The following is a 24,978-nucleotide window of genomic DNA, read 5'->3' on the forward strand; positions in this document are numbered from 1 at the left end:
TCACATTGACCAAAAGCTGGTCAATGCAGAAAGTCAACAAAACGTTGACTTTCGGACTCGAAAAGCGAATAAAAGAACGAAAGAAGACTTACGGAGGGTCCCCGAGTGCTAATCAAGACCAAATAGCTCAGGTATGAAACAATGGTTTCAACTTAGAGCTTTAAGATCTGATTTTGTGATTTTTACACTAAAGGGGGGGGGGGTATTTATAGGAAAAGTGGAACCGTTAGGATCGTTTTATCGAATATCGTGCCTTGATCTCGTGCGTACATGTGTCCAGTGGATAAGTTCAGTGAACTTGACCCTTGGCTCTTCATTGGGTGAAAAGGCATCGCCCCTTGATCGAACGAAAGGCCAGATTCTGCATTAATTGCAAAATCTTTCTGTCAGACATGTTCACGCGGCCCGCCTAAGGATTTGGCAAATCCTTACGCGCCCCGCCTAAGGTTCCCAGACCAGAATTTTCAATTTTGGTCCCTGCACTTCAGAAACACGTATTTTGGCCCATTTTTGGCACGTTTAAGCCCCGTTAACCTCATTTCAAGGCTCTAAGATGAAGTTAAAGTGTAGGGGACTTGAAATATGCTCAAAAATATTCCGGATATCGGTTCGTTTGGCCGTACGATCGCGATGTTCGCTTAATTACGACGGAATGCGCATAAGCGTGAAAGATGATCCAAATGACGCGACGAATGGATTTTTCTCATGCCAAACACTAAGGCATAATATTGGGATGCTTACATAAATTTTTGGATGTCCGGATGTATTCAGAACGTGAGTTATGCGCGAAAGTGCAAACTTATGCACTTTTTGACACTTTTAGTCCCTGAATGATCCAAAAGTTTGTTTTAGCATACCAAACCCCTCAAAGCCTATTTCTAAGCTATGTAAAGGATATATATGGTATGTTTAACTTATGGACATGTTCCGGAATGTTCGTTACAGTTCAAATTGGCATACTTTCGCAGTTTGTCAAGTTTAGTCCCTGTAAGCGAATTAACTTGTTTTTGCCATACCAAAGCCTTCAAAACTTATTTCTAAGTTATGTAAAGGTTATTTAAGGTATGTTAAGTGTATGATGGTCTCCCGGAGTATTTGTCGCATTAAACTGAGTACGTTTATGCACCAGTTTGCGTATAATTCTCCAGAAAGCGTTGTAGAGTATGAAATTGAACAAGAATTGATATGTGCAAAGCATACACATATTTATACAAATCCCAAGTATGAAATACAATATTTCCTTGGTTTGGCATTTGTTTGATGGTTGAAGTGACACAGGTGTCACAAATGAAATGCATAGCAAGTAGGAAATCATCTACTTAACTATGTAATGATGTCTAATGTGAAAACAAATGTCATGTATGGTGAATAACTAGAAGTTACTCAACCCCATAGAAAATGTACAAAACATGTTTTTTTGAATAAACCTAAGTTTAAATAAAATGTTATGCTTTGCAGAAAAACAATGCTTTATGATTACAAACATTTATGCAGTAATGTTAATCGCATACATTCAAGCCTTGCGACTGTGGCGACAAACCCATAAACGAAACTAAGGTTCATCTAAAGTTATGTAGTCGGATTCTGTCATCCCCAACTTCCAAACAAACCCAGGAAGTCGGAAACGAGAGTTGTCAATTCCTATGGTACCATTACATAAGTCCGAGCGGCGTGATCAATGTTAATGAATGTATTATTGTCCCGATTGAACATACCAAATGTCATAACCAATGTAGCATGTGAAAACCATGTACTAGGGATGCTAAGTAAACATGCCTAGTAGAAATGTTCATGTAAAACAATGTGCTAGCATGCTCAGTAAACATACATAGCAGAAATGTCATGTAAAACAATGTGTTCCATATGCTAAGTAAACATATGCAACAAATGTGTAACAAATCAATGTGCTAGCATGCTTGACATACATAGCAAAACACAATGGAAAGCATGTACTATATATGTACTAGGTGAAAGTAGCATGTTTATGTCATAAAAGCATGAAATGCACGAAAGTAACATGTATGTACATGTGTATCACCCCAAAATATTTGAAAACGGTAAAAGAGGGGAACTATGTACTCACTTGGGATTGCTAATTAGTCTTGAGAATAAGACCAATTTAAGCTCCAAGTATCACGGAATCAACCGGCACCTAGTATAGGTAACTATGTTAATAAACGGCCCTAAATCGGGAGATAGGATAGAATGAGGTTCCATAAATCAAATGAGTAATTGAACTCATATGGTATGATTTAATAGTCCCAACATTCTGATTGGAAAGCCTACCTAAGTGCTTTTGACCCGTTTCGACACATTATGGTAACATAAGCTACTATAAGGCGTCGTTAGCGTAAAACTATGTCCGGATGGTTAACTATGTGCTATGTCGAGTCTTACAAGCCCAATAATCCCTAAACATGTTACTAAATCAGATTACATGTCAAAAATATGCTCACATAATCAAAATACGGATTTTAGCTTCAAAAGGGCATTTTGGTCATTTCCTATGGGCATACAAGCTAACTAGCAAATGACTAACCAATCCTGGGTGATCATAAGGTTATAACCTCAGAGGTTATTCCCTATGAAACTATGATCACTTACTAAGCTTGGTCGGATCTTAAAGATCGACCAAACGGGTCGGGTTTGGAAGTATAAGCGGTTGTTTAGACCGCTTAACTTACGACCCTAAACAAGCACAAACTAATAGTGTCGAGTTAAACATGTCAAGACATGCTTAACCTACTGATTTGGTATCAATAACAAAGTGTTTTGATACCCTAAAGTAGTTCCGAGGCAAAATGCGTGCTAAAACGCATTTTGACCGAAACTTTGACTCGACACTACAACTAGCTAACGTGGTAATCAGATGCTATAATCGCGAAGGATTATAACTATCGTGATCACAATCACGTTTCAAAGTTCAATTGAACTTTGACTTGACCAATTGATGGTCAAAACCGAAAGTCAAACTGTTGGCCAAACGTTTGACTTTCTGCACTATATAAGGAAAAAGCCATAAAAAGAAATGAAAGAATGCTCACTAAGGGTCCTTGCTATCTTTTCTACAAGAAGAGAAAGTCCCAAATGCTTGAGAGAGAGCTCCAAAGCAGATGTGAAGAAAGAAATGAGTGAATGAGCAAGGAAAAGAGTGAACTTGGCATGCTATTTATAGTTGTAGTGAGGCTCTAGGATCATTCCAAGTGTTTTAATTAGCCATTAAGCAAGAAATCATGGCCCTCCAATTGTCACAAGCAGGTACAAAGCCTTGGTGACCACTTAACTTGCTTAACACACCAAGAAATTTACCATAACAGCCCCTGAAAATCAAACAGAATGCTAAAAACCAACTTCTGGTCGCTGGGCATCCCTTACGGTCCGCAAGTGACTCCTTACGGTCCGTAAGGCCCCTGCATCTGATCAGCACTTTTGCTTTTTGACAGCTTTGGCCCCTGTACTTGCATAAGCTCATTTCAGGCCTTTTTGACCCCCGTTAAGCCATTTTCAAGGCTCCACAAGGTCAATAAAGTTTAGGGGACTCAAAATATGCTTGGAACATTCTCGAATGTCGGCTCGTTTGGTCGTACGGTTGCGTTGTTCGGTTATTTACGACGAAACTCAAACGGACGCGAAAACGAACCAAATTAAGCGACGGATGGAATTTTTGCATGGCGATCACTAAGATAAAAATATTTTAGTGTGTAAAAAAATTTTGGATGTCCAGATGTGTCCAGAACGTAAGATATGCGCGAAAATGCAAACTTACGCCGTTTTTGACACTTTTAGTCCCTGTAAGATCATATAAGCATGTTTTCGCACACCGAACCTATCAAAGCTTATTTCTAAGCCATGTTTAGGTTATTTATGGTATGTTTAACATATGATCAAGTTCCGGACTGTACGTTGCCTTACGAAACGGCAAACTTTTGCAAGTTGACGCAATTAGTCCCTGAGAGCGAATAAACTTGTTTTTGCCATACCAAAGCCTTTAAAACTTGTTTTTAAGTTATGTAAAGGTCATTTAAGGTATGTTAAGTTTATGATGATGTTCCGGAGTGTTTGTCGCGTTTTACTGATCGTGTTAACGCATCAGTTCGCGTATAACTTTCCAGAAAGCGATATAGAGTTCAAAATCGATCAAAAATCAACATGGGCACAAAACCAAACATAAATGACAAACATTGGGATCAAAACACATTGTTTTATTAATATTGTATTGTTCAGAGTCTGCAAAATGATATCACAAGCACAGATGTCACATTACCAACTAAAGTATAATTAATATACTATTTATTTAACGACTAGTTTTTGGTTAGTGTTTAGATAACGGGACGGGTGTAATATGATGAAAACATGGTAGATACGCCGCTGGTACTTCTTATATATAAGTGTTTTCATCACATTTCATACCGTGGCGTTATTTAGTACACTTGGGTTAACGATTTTGGAACTAAAATATATTTTGATATATTACTTATTCGACTTTCTTAAAACCAAGGTATATTTTTATATATACTATGAATCTTTTTATCAAAATATTGTTTTTCAAACAATACAATTTTATACAAACTTATTCTATTTACTTATTTAATTTCCTATGTATTATTATTTTATATCATCTGATTTCTTATAAATGATTTATAAAAGAAAACCTTTTTCAAGGATCATGACTACTTTAATTAAAACTCTTTCTTTAAACTCACAAGTCATGAATCCTAAATAGAATAAAACCTATGTATCTCACAGGCATTTTTTTGCTGACGTACCTATTTTTACACATGTTTCAGGTACTGCTTTGTGATGATTGATGATATATGCTACACTTAGGATGGACTCGTGCCTTAGCAACTTTAAAACTTGAAAGATAGTGGTTGTACTTATTTGATTGTATTAAAACAATGAGTTCATTTATTCAATAAAACAAACTTATTTATTCCATGGTTGTGAAACAATGATTCTGTTACAAAACTCCCCGACGTTTCCGCCACGTCTTGTTGTTTTACGTGGTCGTGGTGTGACACACTAAGGCCTCGTCCATTCCTATGTGATCATACACCAATATCATCATCAAATATCATCAACTATTGTACCTGAAACACATGTGAAAATACGTCAGCATAAAAATGCCGGCGAGTACTGTGACAACCCTCATAATTACATGTATCCGTACGATTTATTAATGTTAATTAAGTGCTTAATGACTATGCTGAATTACTTAACTGTTCTCTGATTACTGCGTCATACTTACATGTGCTTTTTAACAAACTAGTCTTGTGCAGAAAATTGACTAAATGATCCTGTATGCTTTCCCAAGTGTTGAGAATTAAAAGTGTTACAAAAAGTTACATAAAAGACACAATATGGAATAACCTAGCACTTTAACGGAACGGTATCTAACCGAACAACCGGACATTACCCGGAACACTAAAATATTGCAAGAAACATTGTTTTTCTTTTTCTGAGTTAGTTATGGTTCCCGAGCACACTAACATATTACATAAAGCATGTTACACACTAAACACTAGACTTACACTCAACATCTCCACTAATTACCTATTTTTACCATCAACAATTACCATTTACCCCCCCCCCCCCAATGCTACCTACGGCTCCCTTGGTGGCCCCACTCCAAGATTTTCCTAAATCTTCAAAAATCCTTCCCATAATCTATTCTTGGAAATTGCTAGATATTGTTGTACTTGGGGGAACACATTGTCTGATGGATAATAAGGGTTAGAGTGTTAATAAGAACCTTAACCACCTTCACACCACAACAACTTCACCTTCCTCCCCTCCATAGAAGCTCAGCCGAAACCTCCCTATATACCACCATCATTTTCCATTTCAATCCCACTAATCCAAGTGCACTACAAGGTAATACAAGGTGTATAACGAAGCTCGGTGTTCTCAGAATTTGGAGGACCTCTACCACAAGCTTTTATCCACTCATTTTTCCCCATTGATCTTCCCTAGCTTTAAGCTAGTTGTAAGCTTCTTGTTAATCCTTATTTACTTCATGTTCTTAGTGGTTAAAAGGTTATATTATGATGAAATCTCATGAACACTAAAAGACTTGAATTTTGAATCTTGAAACATAAGCTTGAAAAAATCATGAAACAAGATGAAATATTGTTAGTATTATGTTGTTTGGTATATGTTGATGCTTGCTTGTTGGTTACTAGTAATATGATGATTGATCATCATATGGAACTTGTTAGAGCATGATTAAAAGCATGGTTTAACAAGTTAGGAATGATTATGTGCTTTCATGAAATAATCATCTCCTAGACTAACATGAACTTGAAAGTAAAAATGACTTTCTTACAAAGTAATAAACCTAGTGAATTAGTAAACTTGTAGATCTAAAACTTCTGAATGATTTTCCTAAATAAACCAAGTCTAAAAGACGTTTTTCGAAAGATCATGATCTTTACACTATTTTGGAAATAAAGTAAGTATATGGATACTAGTGACACATGAAAATGTTGTAAATACATATTTTTTGTAAAATATGTTCACAAGTTGTGAACATCTAAAAATCCCGAGAATGAGATTTTAAATAAAGTAAACACACTTTGGAGGGTAACTAAACCCACTAAAAGCCTTTCCAAGTTACTAAAATTACTTACAAGGATAACATATCAAACCTTTCCCGAGAATGTTCACATGTATGCTGTTTGAAAAACTTAAATTACTTAAACCTTGGAAAGGCCCGACGAAACACAGGTGTTTCGCCAATAAGAACCACAACGAAACAGGCGTTTCGCCATTAGGCCATCTCGACAAAACAATAGCGTTTCGTCGTCCTCATCTCGACAAAACCGGTGTGTTTCGCCGGTCCAGTGATTCGCGAAGCCCATTAAGGGCCCAATACGTTAATTCGAGTATTAAAACGTGAAACGGTTTCAGTTTCACACCTTTTAACAAAAGAATCGAAACCCTAAAGCTCTCCTTCTCTGATTAACGGCGATCTTGTGTCCCCGAAGCCCCCGAATCGATCAAGTTATTAATCTGTTCATCGTGGTTAGTGTTTAACCCCTTGCGTGATTGTTTGATGTATGTCATAGTTAACTGTTTGCTTGAAATCGTTAGGGATCGATGCTAAATAATGGTTATGTTCATGTTTGGTTGTTGAATTGACTATAATAGGATCTATTGTCAGTAACAGTTTCGTGTGTCGGATTGGATTATTTGTGGATAAACCTGTAAATAGATTAGAAGTGATGTTCATAACTTCAATTGTCTATGCCATTGTTCATGAGCGGTATAAGTTTGTTGTTGAATTATGAATTTGTGATGTGATATTTGCATGTTAGATTTTTTTAGGTTAACACATGACTCAGCCACGACTAGTATCGATAATTACAGTTTGATTGTTGATTGTTGATGATGATCGATGATTAGGGTTCCTGTGTAACTGTTGTTGACGTAACTGATCAGACGAATCGTCTGTCACGACGAAACGGGTATGACGAAACCGGTATGTTTCGTCATGGGCAAACATGATGAAACAGATGTGTTTCGTCAAAGGAATCATGACGAAATGAGAGTGTTTCGTCAAAGGGAAGTCACGGCGAAATAGGGGTGTTTCGTCAAGTGGGAAATTTGCACAGTAACTTAATTTAACTCTGTTAAGAGTTAACTGGATTAACTAACTGCTGTTAAATGATAAGCATGATTGGTATGAGCTTGAATACGTGTTTTGTGCTATTTGGTGATCACTGCTTCAATATCCATTGTGGTTGTGCTTATATGTGAACTTCGTAAATACAAACTGGTTATGTACACGTGCGTACTTTAGGACTTGACTGATTATCTGTGAGCACATACTTTAGCATACCGAGCAAACCAAGGTGAGTTCACACTCTTACCAAGGCATGGGATTCCCGGTGGGTTGGGAATGGGATTGAATGGTTACTCGTACGTTCATAGCTACTGGTTTACATAACACTGTCCTCGGGTTGGGGAGGACACCTATAGATACAACTAGACTAGAACACATGGGAAGCCCCCACTAATCTTCGCAAACATGTCTGGGAGGCCGCGATACGAATACTAATCTTCGCAAACATGTCTGGGAGACCGCGATACAAATATAGATACAACTAGTCTAGAACACATGGGAAGCACCCACTAATCTTTGCACACATGTCTGGGAGCCGCGATACAAACTAATACAACATATGGTTTACAAAACGAACATATGCTTTACGAAACGAATACTATAACTAAACAACCAACTGTGAACTCCCTCAACTTTGTTGTTGACTCTCTCATACATGCCTTGTAGGTCGTTAGGTACTCATGAAGCTTGCACTGGGAGGCGCAGTCGTTGTGGGACATGGACAGTGGATGCCATGTTAAAACATTATAACACTTTGAACTTATTACTTATGTTTGGATTTTTACAATTATTCTTCCGCTAAACACTTACTATGCTTTAGTTTTGTACACCTTTCATATTGTTTGGTTGAAATACATTTATTACTTATTATGTTCAATATGATTGGTGGCTTGATTCTGGTCAGTCATGCCTCCAAGCGGTGATACTCCGCGTGTGGATTTTGGGGGTGTGACAGATTGGTATCAGAGCCAATGGTTATAGAGAACTTGGTTTTAATAAGGGAAATTTTTTTTGTTAAAACCAGACTATAACCGGAACAGTGCTCAACTATCCACAACGACGCTTTGCTCCACGTGCAAGACTCAACACTCTAGGTGATACTATTCATGTTTACATTACCTACTTGTTAGATACATACTACATTGCTTATGGTATGCTTAGATTAACGTAACACTATTGCATGAGAACACTTGTGTGCTTACTCTCTTCTGTCATCACACTTTCACGAACCTCTCTCACTCATGTTTCCTTTTGGTATGAAGATCATGAGTGGACGCGTTAACATGACTCAAGCCCAGCTGACGGCTTTGATCAACGAACAAGTTGCTGCGGCACTTGCAGCTGCACAAGCAGGAGGTATACCCTGCAGTCGTAACTCACTCTAGGATCTTTAGATCCTACACTCCTGAACTAACTCTTGTGTTTAACCTTATCATGTTCTTATGCACAACAGGTCAGCACGCTCGGCAACCTATTTGCACCTTCAAGACTTTCATGGACTATCGTCCTAGCACATTCATTGGCACGGAGGGAGCCGTTGGACTCCTCCATTGGTTTGAAAAGCTCGAGTCCGTCTTTGAGATGTGTGAATGCCCTGAGGCTCGCAGGGTGAAGTATGCCACTGGTACTCTCGAAGGTATTGCGCTGTCATGGTGGAATGCACAAGTTCAGATGCTGGGGTTGGCGGCTGCTAATGCCACCCCATGGAACGATTTCAAGGAACTGATTCGTCGGGAATACTGCACTCGTGATGACATCCACAAGTTGGAAGTGGAGTTCTTTAATTTGAAGATGACGGGGTCAGAGATAGAGGCGTATACGAAAAGGTCAAATGAGCTGGCCATCTTGTGTCCAACTATGGACCCTCCTATTAAGCGCATTGAGTTGTACCTCAAAGGCTTAGTACCAGAGATTCAAATCCATGTGACGTCTGCCAACCTTGCTACTATTCAGGATGTTACTCGTCTTGCTCATCGTCTCACCGACCAGGCAGTGGAACAGAACAGGTTGCCTACACGTATCAGTGCTACTACTACCGCTACCACTTCTGCTACTCCCAGTGATAACAAGAGAAAATGGGATGGGGATTCAAGCAAAGGTTCGACTACAGTTCAGTCCAAGGCACAGCGGCGGAAGACTGATAACTACCAGAGTCCTGGTCAGCAATCTTCTGGTAGTCAAAGACAGGGTGGATACCGAGGAAACCTTCCTAAGTGCAATACATGTCACAGGCACCACAGTGGTTAGTGCAACCGGGGTCGTTGTCAGTGGTGTCTCAAGATGGGTCATGAAGCTAAGGATTGCAGGAGTTCACGACCTGCGAATCAGAACCAGCAACATCAACCGCCAGCTCCACAAAACAGCAGCAGCAGCAGCGAGGCAACAGGGGATGCTTTCAGTGTGGTGCTGAAGGCCACTTCAAGCGGGATTGCCCCCAGTTAAACCAGAATCGCAACAACAACAATAATCAGGGCAATGGGAATGACAACGGGGGAAACAATAATGATAATGGCGCTAGGTGTCGTGCGTTCGTGCTGGGGCAGGGTGAAGCGAGGAATGATCCTAATGTGGTGATGGGTAAGTTCCTTCTCGATGACTTTTATGTTTCTGTATTATTTGATTCGGGTGCGGATACCAGTTATATGTCTTTGAAAGTTAAGCACATGCTTAAACGTACACCAACTCCTTTAGACACCAAACATGTCGTAGAATTAGCCAATGGTAAAAGTTTAGAGGCCACACACATAGTCAAGGGTTGTAACATCGTATTAGCTGGTCAGACTTTCTCTATTGATCTCATTCCTATAGTTTTGGGTAGTTTCGACATCGTTATTGGGATGGATTGGTTATCCCAACAGCAAGCAGAGATCCTATGCAAGGAAAAGATGATTCGTATTCCCCATTCGGGTAAAGAACCTCTTGAAGTTCAAGGCGACAAGAGTGGTGCTGTGGTAGGCATCATCTCTTTTCTTAAGGCCCAGAAGTGTTTGCGAAAGGGCCACACCGCTATTTTAGCACTTGTTACGGATGCATCAACGAAAGAGAAGAGATTAGAGGATATTCCAGTAGTGCGCGACTTTCCTCAGGTGTTTCCTGAAGATTTACCTGGGTTACCGCCTCATCGCCAGGTCGAATTTCAAATTGAGCTAGCTCCCGGAGCAGCGCCCATAGCTCGAGCACCGTATCGCTTGGCTCCATCAGAACTGGAAGAACTATCTACACAGCTACAAGAACTCTTGGATAAGGGTTTCATTCGTCCTAGCTCTTCGCCCTGGGGAGCTCTAGTGTTGTTCGTAAAGAAGAAACACGGTACTTTCCGCATGTGCATAGAATACCGCAAATTAAACAAGGTAACCATGAAAAACCGCTATCCTCTTCCCGTATTGATGACTTGTTTGATCAGTTACAAGGGTCGAGCTACTATTCAAAGACTGATCTGAGGTCAGGCTACCATCAACTGAGAGCCCAGGACGAGGACGTCTCCAAAACAGCGTTCAGAGTTTCTGGTCATGCCATTTGGGTTAACAAACACACCTGGAGTTTTCATGGATCTTATGAATAGAGTATGCAAGCCCTACCTAGACAAATTTGTTTTTGTCTTCATCGACGACATCCTTATCTATTCTAAGAGTCAGGAAGAGCACGAGCAACATTTACGACTTATTTTGGAACTTCTTCGAACAGAACAGCTGTACGCCAAGTTTTCAAAATGCAACTTTTGGCTTCGTGAAGTCCACTTTCTAGGCCACGTGGTAAACAAAGATGGGATTCATGTTGATCCATCCAAGGTAGACTCGATTAAGAACTGGCCTGCACCTCGCACACCAACGGAAATTCGCCAATTCTTGGGTTTGGCAGGTTATTACAGGAGGTTTACAAAGGATTTCTCCAAGATTGCGCAATCTCTCACCTCACTAACGCAGAAGGGCGTTACTTATCGATGGGATAATACACAGGAATCGGCGTTTCAGCATTTAAAGGATAGACTTTGCAGTGCACCTATTCTTTCATTGCTAGAGGGCACGAACGACTTTGTGGTTTATTGTGACGCATCAATTCAGGGTCTTGGTTATGTATTGATGCAACGGGATAAAGTCATTGCTTACGCCTCGCGACAACTTAAGGTTCACGAACGAAACTACACTACCCATGATCTAGAGCTGGGAGCTGTTATTTTCGCACTTAAGATATGGAGACATTACGTGTACGGTACCAAGTGCACCATCTACACCGATCACATGAGTCTCGAGCATAACTTCAAGCAAAAGGAATTAAATATACGTCAACGTCGATGGGTCGAGTTACTGAACCATTACGAATGTGCCATCAAGTACCATCCGGGCAAAGCCAACGTGGTGGCCGACGCCCTCAGTCGAAAAGATACTGCACCTAGACGCGTGCGAGCACTACAACTTACCATCCAGTCTAGTCTTCCTACACAGATACGAGATGCTCAGGTGGAAGCATTGAAACCAGAAAACATTAGGGCTGAAGCCTTACGCGGCTCAAGGCAAAGGTTAGAACAAAGGGAAGACGGCGCCTACTATGTAACGGGACGCATTTGGGTCCCACATTATGGAAACTTACGCGAGCTGGTAATGGATGAAGCACATAAGTCTCGCTACTCAGTACATCCTGGTTCAGATAAGATGTACCACGATATCAGAACTACGTATTGGTGGCCTTGCATGAAAGCCCACATAGAAACTTACGTCGGCGAATGTTTGTGCTAGAGTCAAGACAGAATATCAGAAACCATCAGGCCTACTTCAGCAACCAAGGATACCACAATGGATCTGGGAAGAAATTTCCATGGATTTTGTTACTGGCCTGCCTAGATCGCAGCGTGGAAACGATACTATTTGGGTGATCGTGGATCGACTCACAAAGTCTGCACACTTTTTGGCTATTAAGGAAACAGATAAGTTCTCTACGTTAGTGTTGGTGCATGCATCTGTCGATTTCGTCTTGTATCGAGTCTTAGATTACTTTTTATAGATCAGGGAACGTTTTACGAGAAAATAGGAAAGTTAGTGAGGTTAGATGTTGATTTCGCTCCAATATACACTTGGAGGAGATTTCGCCCGAAATCACATGTTTGTGATTCCGCTCCTATTGTCCTGTGTCATCTCGGGCGGAATCAGAGCCCTATATATAGGGTTGTTTGAGCGAAATCAGTACAACTGTTGTCTTGTATTCCATACCGAACTGCTGTTGGTGTGAAGACTAAGTGTATTTGCATTCTAATCAATACAATCAGTGTTGAAAGTGAAGAATCAGTTGTTTCTAAGTCTATTTCTTGTTTTCCGCATCTGAAATAATCAGAACCTCTTTGAACGACTCATTCGGATCAGTTGAAGGATCCTACAAGTGGTATCAGAGCTCAGGAGGAGGAGTTCTGTAGAGATTAGCTGGATTTCATCATATTTTCTTACTTCTACACCTTCTTTTATCAATACAAAGAGATTTACCAGTCAAAACCTGTTCAAAATTTCACAGATTGTTTAACATTGGACATAGACAAACCCTTGAAAGTTACACACCTGAATTCGGGATAAAAATGTACCAAAATGTACTCCAAGCTGATTTCGCTCGAACTGACAACTTTTGATTTCCCTCGAACAAGTGTGATTTCGCTCCAAAGTTTGATCTAATTTCGCTCCTGGATACAATTTTCAGAGATTCCGCTCCAACGTAATTGTTGATTTCGCTCCAGGCTGCCAATCAAGTAATTCCGCTCCAGAAGCTTGTGTCTGATTTCGCTCCAGTCAACCAAATATCTAATTTCACTCCAGTGTTCATTGAGATTTCGCTCCAAACTTCACTTGGAGGATTTCGCTCGAAACTGTAGTTGGCTATTCCGCTCGAAGCTGTTATTTGTTAATTCCGCTCCAAAGTTGCTATTTTTGATAAACGTGATACGTCATCATGAGTGAAGAGTTCTACAACGCGTTCGCTTCATCATCGACTACTCCGGCTTCCATTGCTCAGACTATGAACATGGAAAACGAAACCGGAACGTTACAAAAGCCCCCGAAACTTATGAGTATCGAAGAGTACTACGGGTGGAAAGACAGATTTGAAAACTGGGTTCAGGCAAACCATTTGAGGTTATGGGAATGTATTCTGAAGAAGTACGTTTTGCCACGAATAGATTTACAGGTTATCAAAGAGTTATCGGAGTTTAGTGACAAAGAGCGAGATATGTACAAAGCCGAAAAGATGTTGATCAGTCTGCTACTGTAAGCCATCAAAGAAGACATCTTCATTCTGTTTCAACATGATAAAACTTCAAATTCAATCTGGGATGCTCTTCGTGTTAAGTTTGAGGGTAGTGAGAACATCATTAAAAGCAAAAAAGGCGTTGCTTAAGAAAGAGTTTGATTTGTTCAGTAGTTTACCGGGAGAGGATACGAAGAAGCTGATTGAATGTTACTGCCATTTGGTGCGATCCATGTCAACGTTCAGTATTACAAAAGATCGTGAAGAGTGGGTAGACAAGTTAGCCGACGCGTGAAGAGTGAAAAGTGGGGAACTTACTTGATGATTCTGAAAAACACCGGGGTGTATGATGGTTTAACGATTTCTCAGTTTATGGAGAAGATTGAAAGTCAGGATCTGGAACAGCAAAAGATCGCGAGGATGAACAGTCCAAGTGGTCAACAAGATGTAAAGATGTATTATAAAGGCAGTGTTCCGGAAGCTGAAAGAAGCCCAAAAATACAAACTGCTTTTAGTGCTGGGGATTCTACAGAAAAAGTTGATCAGACTTCAAACAAAAGCAGTGGATTTTCTTCATTTCCAAGCGTCAATTCAAAAGAGACTAAATCAATTTTCCATTCTCAGAGCACTAAAACAGGAAATGGTTATGTGATCCAGTGTACTATCGCTTTGAATCTTCCAGAAGGCCAAAGTTTTTCTGAAGAAACTGCAAAAGATCACATGGCATTACTTGGTTCAGTGTTGTTATCTTACGAAGGATTAGTGGCTGGACGGATCGGGAATCCGATGCTCACAAAGGAGGATTACGATCAGATAGACGCCAAAGAGATGGAACTGATGGACATCAAATGGTGTCTTGCTAGTGTTCTTAGACGAGCCGAAAAGCTCAAGCTGATTACCGGGAGAAATGACTTTCTTGATGCACATGTTTCTACTTTAGGTTTTGATAAATCTAAAGTTACTTGTTTTCGATGCAGGGAGAAAGGCCATTTCAAGAGGGAATGCAAGAATAGAGAAGCTAGCGGAGCTCAAAATCCATTTGGAAAAGACGACTACTACCGGAAAGCTATATACCAACAAGTGGGTCAGCAACAACATCAAGAACCACAGGTGGCTCATGGTAGAAGAATCGAGGATTCAAAGAGAGTGTGTTTGGTGGATTTTGACTAGAATGATTACATATCACCTGAAAGCAAAGTCTGTTTAGTTAATCAAGATGATGAAAAACTACCTGAAGGCTTTAGCTGGGATATGTTTATGGACGAAAATGGAAATTTCAAAGCTTTCATTGCTAAGATTGTTAAAGAACCTGATATGTTTACTGCATGGATGAAATCTATTGGTGAAACTGTAAAGTCTGTTGCATCTGATGAAAGCTCACAAAGTGCAGATGAAAGTTCACAAAGCTCAGATGATATTTCAGAAAAATAAATTGTTTTTGCTCAAACACCATCTGATTCTGGTTCATCAGATGACAATTCTGTAAAATCTGTACAGTTTGATCAGTCACCAACTGATGATAGCAGTAGTGACAATGAGGAAGTAAAACATATTAACATTGCAAAATCTCATCTGTCTCCCGAAAGTTTTCATTTCTATTTTGCAGATCGCATGGAGAAGTTGAAAGAGAAACGAGTTGCAAAAGAACAACAGGAAATGGAAGTTGAAAGTGTTACTGAGGAGATGGTAGAAATTGAGCAGGTGAGTGAAGCTGAGAAAGTGATCGAAGTTGAGAAGATAATAGAAGTTGAAAAGATTGTAGAGGTTGTCAAGCCTTGCTTGAAGTGTTTGGAATTTTTCAACGAATGCAAAATCGAAAATGAGATCATAGCTGAGTATGAAAAGAAGAAAGAGCAGTTGTTGTTCAACCTCAACTATGTGAAAGAATCTTATTATATCTTGAATAGAACAGTAACTGGTCTTCAAAAGACAAACTCAGAAAGAGAACAAGCACTAACGATGATAAATGCTGTGATGATGACAAAGCAAAAAGCTATAAACTTTTACATCGAAGAAAGTGCTAGGTGGAAGCAAGAGTTGGAGATGGAGAAAATTGAGAATGAGAGAATCAGACGTTTGTTGCAAAGTTATTCTAGTTCTGATTATCTCGTTGATAGAATCTATCCAACTGTTGCAGGTATGGAAGCTTTTCAAGATGAGAAAACGAAGAAGAAAGATACTGGTAAGAAACCGACTGTTAACTATAACAAGTGTCCGCCTCCAATCTGGGAAGGGTATTCTCCTAGAAAACCAAACGAGGAACAACTTGAAAAAGCAGTCAATATAAAGCTAAAAACCGACACAACTGATGAATTACCAGAAAACATTGATGTTACTTTTACCTCGTCCGACACTGTTCATGAGTCTGAGTTAATCAAAAAGGTGGTCGATCAGGTGTTAGATACTGATGAGGAGTTTGAGTCAAAGTCAGAGTCTGGAGGTTCATGTCCGTCGGTCAACGGTTCAAAATCGTCGGTTAAACAGTCTTACAGTAAAGAATTTTTGTTATCAAAAGCAAATTTGAATGATGAAACATTTGAAGTTGCATACACTTTAAATGATTCTGACAAAGAGTTTCCAATAAGAAGTGTTTGTTTTGACATGATCAAAAAGGTTTTTAAAATGACAGAAATTAATATTTCTGAAATAAAAAATTTAATTCTTACTGGAAAACCTAAAAAACACACTTCAAGAGTTCAACAACGTTTAAACAAGAAAAAAAGGTTACAGTTCTGGTTCTGGTTTTCAAAAGAAACCAAACCATAACGGTAAACTCAAAAAGAAAGGACTTGGTTATATTCCACCAGAAAATTATAAAAATGAGAAAAATTCTAAAACAAAAACAGAATTTATTTCAGGTGGAATTTCTGAGGAGGAACAGAAGAAACCGTTTTGGAGACAATCAAACTAGGAGTTTCTTGCTGAGAGGAAGAGGAATGGAACTGGAGTGTTTCATCCAAAAGAAACTCGAACCTGTTTCAGATGCAATGAAGCTGGTCACATTGCATGGAACTTCCCAAAGAATATCAAGACAAAACAGGGAGTTTTTGAAAAGCTAAAAGAAAAAGTTGTTGAACAAGATGAAAAACCAACTGAAAAGTTCAAAATTTTTGAAAATTCTATTCATGAAGTTGGTGAGTGTTCTAAAAAGAATTTTTACAAGAAGAAATCCAAAGACAACCAAGTATGGGTTGTTAAGAAGTTTGATGAGAAAGTCGGCGATGAATCTGGTTCCACAAAGCCAGAAGAGCCACAGGTTGAGGTGAAAAATTCAGTAAATGATGACGATTTTCCATCACTGAAATTTGAAGAAGTTAAGCAGAAAATTGGTAAGGTTTAAATCTCGAGTCAGTTTTACTCCAAGAAGAATGAATTTGATGTCGAGAAAACATTCAATGGGAATGTTAAGAAACCTTTTGGAAAAATGCTCAATGGGAAAGCAAAGGGGGTTAAAGACTTTTATGCAACTAAAAAGGCAACATACAACCCCACAGCACAAGAATTGAAAACTCTCAAGTCTGAAAAGACTTGGGTGGAAATTCTTTTCCCTTAAAAGTCTTAGGACTTTGCCGGAGATCCCAAGTTTGTAATCGTGGATCAGGAATCGGTATCATTCATGTTTAATGAGTTTGTATGAAAGTTTGTTAAATATTTTGAAATTTTACAGGTTGAAGGACTACGCCAGAGCTTCCAGGTTGGTAAGTGCAAAGCAGGAATCGACACCCTGAATTGGTAAAATGGTTTATGTAGACGTAATATTCCTACAGCTGGTATTGTTTCTATTTTCTTCAAGAGGTACAGAGGTTGCTTATTTGCAAATGGTAAATCAGGGACATTAAGTTATACTTGATTAACTATACATGTTATAATGATGAATGAGATGATGAACCATATCCCCAATATTAACAAGTGGTAAACTTACAAGTGGTAAAAACAAACTCATTTTCTGGAAAAATCATTTTGATTAAAACAAACTTAAGTGTTATGAAATCTAAATGAGAAAATGGTTTGTTGAAAGGGGGAGTTCGGATTGTTGATGCCTAGTGGATGGCGAATTGATGTGATTCGATGTCGGTTGTCAAGTTTTTGTATAGTTTTTGTTTTTCATGTTGTTTTAGAAGTGGGTCAAGAGCTTAGTTTTTTTTCAATTTTCTTTAAAAGTGTTTGCATTTTAGGGGGAGTAGAAAATTTCAGAAAATCCAAAAAAATAGAAAATTTGAAAAATACAAAAACATGATAAAATTCAAAAATGAGTTTTGTTGTCAAAAAGAGGAAATGATAGTACATCAGTGGACTGTCACAACATGCTAAAGAATTGGAATGTATAAATGTGATAAACTATCTCACTGTGGACATGCCAGTAGGTTTTTGCACATTTAGTAAATTGTGACGAGATATAAACCTAAATATTCAAACTTGCTTAGATCGTGGGGAACAACTTCTTGGATATATGGGTAACCCCCGAAATCTTGTTTGAAAGGTCCATCTTTCTGAGATACTAAGTCTTTATGCTCAGTGATATATGGGGTATCATTCCGGGACTTCTGCTGAATGGAAGTTCTGACCTAGTCCCCGAATAATACTTTCCGCAATGTTTTGAAATATAAGCTCGCCCTCAGCAAGCTGATGAAACAATAAAATTGATAGTCGCTGCTGTTGAAACAAAAAGATCCTCTAAAGGGGACACACCGTAAAGTCGAAGACGTCATCTCTCTGCGTATACGGAAGTATCGACCTGAGCTCTCACGGCCCTCGCATTATCACCCCTTTCCAGATATCATCTATGGTATACTCACCTGTAAGACTGAATATTGGGATCTGGATACGGATACGGGAGTATATACAAGTAGTGGGACACACGGATAAGTTCAAATGTTTAAAACATTAACATTGTATCTCGGATCAATTGAACTTTGTGTGAAAATTTAAGTGGACAAATATACTGACAATCAAGGTGAATTGTTTAGAACTTAAAATGAAATTGTAGCTTAACGGTGTTGGTGACATGTCTTAAAAACTAATATGATCCTCTTACACAAACTCACAAAAATATTGTCTGTAAATATTCCTTTATTCATTTACTTTCTTTCAGAAAATCCAAAAAGATTTTGTGTGTGTTTTAGCGTAAATTTTGAAAAAAGTCAAAAAGATTTTTGACAACTGATGTTAGAGAGCTGATTTTCAAAATTCCGAGTGCTGAACATGATGAATATGTGGTGAGGGGGAGTTTGTGTTTGAAACCAAATCGTTTAAATCCTCATTTGCAAGTGGTTCATCATATGTGGTTGGATCTGAGGGAGAGCAAGTGTTGGTGCATGCCTCTATATTTGAAATGTTGAAATATATGAAATTTACTTTGAGGTAGAAGTTTTGCAGATAACCTGAGCTAGACAAAAGCCAGGTGACGATCTTGAAATCAAGGCTGTATGCTAGTCTGAGCCAGGTCAATCGATCCTGACGCCGGAAGAGAGCCAGATTACAATCTTGGAATGATTCCCTAAAGAGCCATGTTTCTGATTCCTGTGGACTCTGAAGGCAAAGTATGAGCCAGTCTATCGTTCATGGACAAAGTGTGAAAGCTAGACAACGATCCTAAAACAGATGATGTTGAAGAACAAAAGGAATACTAGCATATTGTTAAGGGGAGTCTGTTGAAGATGTTAGAGAAAGTGAAGCCCAGAGACTGATCAAGATTGAAGACTAGAAGACTCGACACTTACGACTCGTCAACATCTGAGGGGGAGTTTGTTGGTGCATACATCTATCGATTTCATCTTGTATCGAGTCTTAGATTACTTTATATAAATCAGGGCACGTTTTACAAGAAAATAGGAAAGTTAGTGAGGTTAGATGCTGATTTCGCTCCAATATACACTTGGAGGAGATTTCGCCCGAAATCACATGTTTGTGATTCCGCTCCGGTTGTCCTGTGTCATCTCGGGCGGAATCAGAGCCCTATATATAGGGTTGTTTGAGCGAAATCAGTACAACTGTTGTCTTGTATTCCATATCGAACTGCTGCTGGTGTGAAGACTGAGTGTATTTGCATTCTAATCAATACAATCAGTGTTGAAAGTGAAGAATCAGCTGTTTCTAAGTCTATTTCTTGTTTTCCGCACCTGAGATAGATTAGAACCTCTCTGAACGACTCATTCAGATCAGTCAAACGATCCTACAATTAGCAGACATTTACTTAAAAGAAGTGGTCTCGAGGCACGGGGTGCCAACCTCCATTATTTCCGATCGTGATGCACGATTTACTTCAGAATTGTGGCAAGCGATGCACAAATCTTTTGGCTCTTGATTAGACATGAGCACAGCTTATCACCCTCAGACGGATGGGCAGTCTGAGCGCACTATTCAAACCCTAGAAGACATGCTTCGGGCATGTGTTATCGATTTCGGCAACAGCTGGGAAAAACATCTCCCTTTGGTGGAGTTTTCGTATAACAACAGTTACCACACCAGCATTCAAACCGCTCCATTTGAGGCATTGTACGGGCGTAAATGCTGATCACCTCTTTGTTGGGCAGAGGTGGGTGATAGTCAGATCACGGGTCCAGAAATGGTAGTAGACGCAACGGAAAGAATTGCTCAGATTCGACAACGCATAGCGGCAGCTCGCGACCGTCAGAAAAGCTACGCTGACAAGCGTAGGAAACCATTGGAATTTCAGGTCGGGGACCAGGTTCTACTTAAAGACTCACCCTGGAAGGGTGTGGTTCGCTTTGGTAAGCGAGGCAAGCTCAATCCGCGATATGTTGGACCGTTTGAAATCATCGAGAAAATAGGCAAAGTGGCCTACAAACTGGACCTACCAACAGAACTTGGTTGAGTTCAAAACGTTTTTCACGTGTCGAATCTGAAGAAGTGTCTGTCAGATGAGAGCCTCATAGTTCCTTTGAAGGAGCTCACTATCGATGAGCAGTTGCGATTCGTCGAGGAACCTGTAGAAATCACGGACCGGGATGTTAAGGTCCTCAAGCACACCAGAATACCTCTTGTTCGAGTTCGTTGGAACTCCCGTCGTGGCCCAGAGTTTACCTGGGAACGAGAAGACCAAATGAAACTCAAGTATCCCCAGTTGTTCAAGAACAATGCAACTACTACTGAGGTTGAAGATATCACGGAATTTCGGGGCGAAATTCCAAATCAACGGGGGGATGATGTGACACCCAGGAAAACCAGTAAACTGCACAACTTATCTAGCTTCCTCAGCAACCGCATGCTAAATTTCAGGACTAAATTTCTTTCAAGTTGGGGATAATGTGACAACTCAAGTTTCCAAGATTCTACTTCCGCATTAATTGCACGTTAACTGTTTAGTTGTTTGATTGTTGCGTTGTAACTGTATGTTGGATTATATACATATTGAGAAGTTGTTTGATATGTTATCCTTGTAATGTGATTAAGGTGTTTACATGTATGCTGTTTGAAAAACTTAAATTACTTAAACCTTGGAAAGGCCCGACGAAACACAGGTGTTTCGCTAATAACAACCACAACGAAACAGGCGTTTCGCCATTAGGCCATCTCGACGAAACAATAGCGTTTCGTCGTCCTCATCTCGACGAAACCGATGTGTTTTGCCGGTCCAGTGATTCGCGAAGCCCATTAAGGGCCCAATACGTTAATTCGAGTATTAAAACGTGAAACGGTTTCAGTTTCACACCTTTTAACAAAAGAATCGAAACCCTAAAGTTCTCCTTCTCTGATTAACGGCGATCTTGTCTCCCCGAAGCCCCCGAATCAATCAAGTTATTAATCCGTTCATCGTGGTTAGTGTTTAACCCCTTGCGTGATTGTTTGATGTGTGTCATAGTTAACTGTTTGCTTGAAATCGTTAGGGATTGATGCTAAATAATGGTTATGTTCATGTTTGGTTGTTGAATTGACTATAATAGGATCTATTGTCGGTTATAGTTACGTGTGTCGGATTGGATTGTTTGTGGATAAACCTGTAAATAGATTAGAAGTGATGTTCATAACTTCAATTGTCTATGCCATTGTTCATGAGCGGTATAAGTATGTTGTTGAATGATGAATTTGTGATGTGATATTTGCATGTTAGATTTGTTTAGGTTAACACATGACTCAGCCACGACTCGTATCGATAATTACGGTATGATTGTTGATTGTTGATGATGATCAATGATTAGGGTTCCTGTGTAACTGTTGTTGACGTAACTGATCAGACGAATCGTCTGTCACGACGAAACGGGTATGACGAAACCGGTATGTTTCATCATGGGCAAACACGACGAAACAGATGTGTTTCGTCAAAGGAATAATGATGAAACGAGAGTGTTTCGTCAAAGGGAAGTCACGGCGAAATAGGGGTGTTTTGTCGAGTGGAAAATTTGCACAGTAACTTTATTTAACTCTGTTAAGAGTTAACTGGATTAACTAACTGCTGTTAAATGATAAGCATGACTGGTATGAGCTTGAATACGTGTTTTGTGCTATTTGGTGATCACTGCTTCAATATCCACCGTGATTGTGCTTATACGTGAACTTCGTGAATACAAACTGATAATGTACACGTGTGTACTTTAGGACTTGACTGATTATCTGTGAGCACATACTTTAGCATACCGAGCAAACCAAGGTGAGTTCACACTCTTACCAAGGCATGGGATTCCTGGTGGGTTGGGAATGGGATTGAATGATTACTCGTACGTTCATAGCTACTGGTTTACGTACCACTATCCTCGGGTTGGGGAGGACACCTATAGATACAACTAGACTAGAACACATGGGAAGCCCCCACTAATCTTCGCAAACGTGTCTGGGAGGCCGCGATATGAATACTAATCTTCGCAGACATGTCTGGGAGACAGCGATACAAATATAGATACCACTAGTCTAGAACACATGGGAAGCCCCCACTAATCTTCGCACACATGTCTGGGAGACCGCGATACAAACTAATACGACATATGGTTTACAAAACGAACATATGCTTTACGAAACGAATACTATAACTAAACAACCTACTGTGAACTCGCTCAACTTTGTTGTTGACTCTCTGTTACATGCCTTGTAGGTCGTTAGGTACTCATGGAGCTTACACCGGGAGGCGCAGTCGTTGTGGGACACGGACGGTGGATGCCATTTTAAAACATTATAACACTTTGAAATTATTACTTATGTTTGGATTTTTACAATTATGCTTCCGCTAAACACTTACTATGCTTTTGTTTTGAACACCTCTCATATTGTTTGGTTGAAATACATTTATTACTTATTATGTTCAATATGATTGGTGGCTTGATCCTGGTCAGTCACGCCTCCAAGTGGTGATACTTCGCGTGTGGATTTTGGGGGTGTGACAGAACAGCTGTATGCCAAGTTTTCAAAATGCTACTTCTGGCTTCATGAAGTCCACTTTCTAAGCTATGTGGTGAACAAGGATGGGATTCATGTTGATCCATCCAAGGTAGACTCGATTAAGAACTGGCCTGCACCTCGCACACCAATGGAAATTCGCCAATTCTTGGGTTTGGCAGGTTACTACAGAAGGTTTATCAAGGATTTCTCCAAGATTGCGCAACCTCTCACTTTGTTAACTCAGAAGGGCGTCACCTATCGTTGGGGTGATGCACAGGAAACGACGTTTCAGCACTTAAAGGATAGACTTTGTATTGCACCTATCCTCTCATTGCCTGAAGGCACAGACGATTTTGTGGTTTATTATGATGCATCCATTCAAGGACTTGGATGTGTGTTGATGCAACGTGACAAGGTTATTGCTTATGCGTCACGACAACTTAAAGTTCACGAAAGGAACTACACTATGCATGACTTAGAGCTGGGAGCTGTTGTTTTTGCGCTCAAGATATGGAGACATTACCTGTATGGTACCAAGTACACCATTTACACCGATCACAGGAGTCTCGAGCATATCTTCAAGCAAAAGGAGTTAAACATGCGTCAGCGGTGATGGGTTGAGCTTTTGAATGACTACGAATGCGCGATCAAGTACCATCCGGGCACAACCAATGTGGTGGCCGATGCCCTCAGTCGAAAGGATACTATACCTAGGCGTGTACGAGCATTGCAACTCACTATTCAATCAAGTCTTCCTGCACAGATACGAGATGCTCAGGTAGAGGCATTGAAACCAGAAAACGTCAGGGCTGAAGCCCTACGCGGCTCAAGGCAACGGTTAGAACAAAAGGAAGACAGCGCATACTATGTAGCAGGACGCATCTGGATCCCACTCTATGGCAACCTGCGAGAGCTTGTGACGGATGAAGCGCATAAGTCTCGCTACTCAGTACATCCTGGTTCAGATAAGATGTACCACGATCTCAGAACTACGTATTGGTGGCCTAGCATGAAAGCACACATAGCAACCTACGTTAGCAAGTGTTTGACTTGTGCGAGAGTCAAGACGGAATATCAGAAACCATCAGGCCTACTTCAGCAACCAAAGATACCACAATGGAAATGGGAGGAAATTTCCATGGATTTTGTTACTGGCCTGCCTATATCTCAACGTGGGAATGATACTATTTGGGTGATCGTGGATCGACTCACAAAGTCTGCTCACATCTTGGCTATCAAAGAGACGGATAAGTTCTCTACTCTAGCAGACGTTTACTTAAAAGAAGTGGTTTCGAGGCACGGGGTGCCAACTTCTATTATTTCCGATCGTGATGCACGTTTTACTTCAGAACTTTGGCAAGTGATGCACAAATCCTTTGGCTCACGTTTAGACATGAGCACCACTTATCATCCTCAGACGGATGGGCAGTCTGAGCGCACTATTCAAACTCTAGAAGACATGCTACGTGCATGTGTAATCGACTTCGGCAACAGCTGGGAAAAACACCTCCCTTTAGTGGAGTTTTCGTATAACAACAGTTACCACACCAGCATTCAAGCCGCTCCATTTGAGGCATTGTACGGGTGTAAATGCCGATCACCTCTTTGTTGGGCAAAGGTGGGTGATAGTCGGATCACAGGACCAGAACTTGTAGTAGATGCAACAGAAAGGATTTCTCAGATACGGCAACTGTCACACCCCCAAAATCCACACACGGAGTACCACCGCTTGGAGGCGTGACATGACCAGGATCAAGCCATCAATCATATTGAACATAGCATAATATAAATAAGATAGTTCG

Source organism: Helianthus annuus, chromosome 17 (assembly GCF_002127325.2).
Source record: "Helianthus annuus cultivar XRQ/B chromosome 17, HanXRQr2.0-SUNRISE, whole genome shotgun sequence".
Lineage (NCBI taxonomy): Eukaryota > Viridiplantae > Streptophyta > Magnoliopsida > Asterales > Asteraceae > Helianthus > Helianthus annuus.